This window comes from Nanorana parkeri, unplaced genomic scaffold (genome assembly GCF_000935625.1).
Source record: "Nanorana parkeri isolate BGI_ZX_2015 unplaced genomic scaffold, ASM93562v1 scaffold1969, whole genome shotgun sequence".
Classification (NCBI taxonomy): domain Eukaryota; kingdom Metazoa; phylum Chordata; class Amphibia; order Anura; family Dicroglossidae; genus Nanorana; species Nanorana parkeri.
Genome location: NW_017308237.1, coordinates 33678 through 35513, shown reverse-complemented (window position 1 = coordinate 35513; position 1836 = coordinate 33678).

The following is a 1836-nucleotide window of genomic DNA, read 5'->3' as shown; positions in this document are numbered from 1 at the left end:
GGGGTGGCCTTTTAAGTGGAACCCCCCCCCCCCAATTGCTACTGGCCGATGTTGTAGCAGATGCATTTGAAGTATCCTGGGGGCGAACGTGAGGAACCAGGAGAAGCAGTGCAGGCCTTTCACTGCCAACCATTATCATTGAGGTGCTGCTCCCATTGAGCTTTGTTGTGCAGATTCATGCACTTCCTCGTGCATGTGGTACCTATATGGCATGTAGTTTTACCATGGCTCATACGCTGCAGACAAAAACTGCATACCCCAATGGTGCTGTTGGATTCAGATGTGTGAAAAAAGCCCCAGACTGCAAAGCTCTCTGTTCCAACCCTGGGCAAAGTGGCTTATACCTCTGGGAATAGGATGGATGCTCTATTCAGCCCTCTGTAACCTTCCCCTGCCTCTGAATGAAATCATCCCTCTATGCTGTTCTGCCTCTCCCTTAATCCCTCCTCTTCCATTTCTGGCACCCATGTATTGGGTGCTTCTTTTCTATCCCCACCCTCCTCATTGCTGGGGCCCACTTGGCACTAAGCTAAAGCAGTCGGAAAATCCCTTACTGTTTATATTCCCTGCCTGATGTCCCCTCCCTCCAAGTTCCTAACACTCTCTTCATACTCAATGCCTTATATGAGGACTTCTTGCACATACTCCTGCAGCAAGTCACTGATGGTGTATGAAATAATTTCGCCTTCTCCTTGCCAATTTGCAGGGCTATGGCGGATGAGAATAAGAGGAGAAGGAGGAAGAAGAAATCATATTTTGCAGCTGCTGCAGACAATTGGCTGCTCTGTGCCTACGAGGCAGTAGAAAAGAAAGGCGTTGTGATCTACTCAGCAACATCCTCCAGGTGCTCTATCTGTATTGAATAGACATTCTCAGAAAGAAAAGTCGGATGTGTCCTGCCTCTTAATGGTGCAGCATGACCACTGCTTGGTTCTGAAGAACCTGCTTGCTCCCTAGTACCTCTACATGCAGAACCTTTGCCTTTCCCTTTTGACCTGTTTGTCATTTTGAATAAAGGGGATTGCCTAAGTTTGATGCTATCTTTGGCAATAGGGGGAATAAGGATGTGCTGATTTAGTGCACTAGGAATGTTGTTGGGGGGCTCAGTAACATGTAGCCCAGCACACTGCAATTCACAGTAATATAGCACAATATGGCGCTATATAGCACAGTGTAGCAGCAACTAACTATCCCTGATCACACACTGTCAGCTCCTCCTATCAGTTCAGATATACACTGACAAATGGCTGCTGGGAACCCTGCACTTTACCTGTATATTGAGTGGGATGGTACATAATAAATCCTCCACTTTTGCTCCTTCCAAGCCACCTTACCTAATTTCAAAAGCCAAGTAGTGCATTATTGGTAGTTGGGTGCTACCGTGTTTCGCCGAAAATAAGACACTGTCTTATATTTTTTTTGGCTCAAAAAAAACACACTAGGTCTTATTTTCGGGGTAGGTCTTATTTTTTTTTAATGTACAAAAATGTACACTTATTCATGTAGAAAAGTCTACATGTATTCATGTACATAAATATGGTGATCAGGGCAATCAGGGGTGCCGTACCTTTCCAATAGCAATTTGCTAACCAATCGCTGGCCAGAATGAGCGAACCGTTGCTCCCATTGAGCTTTGTTGTGCAGATTCATGCACTTCCTCGTGCATGTGGTACCTATATGGCATGTAGTTTTACCATGGCTCATACGCTGCAGACAAAAACTGCATACCCCAATGGTGCTGTTGGATTCAGATGTGTGAAAAAAGCCCCAGACTGCAAAGCTCTCTGTTCCAACCCTGGGCAAAGTGGCTTATACCTCTGGGAATAGGATGGATGC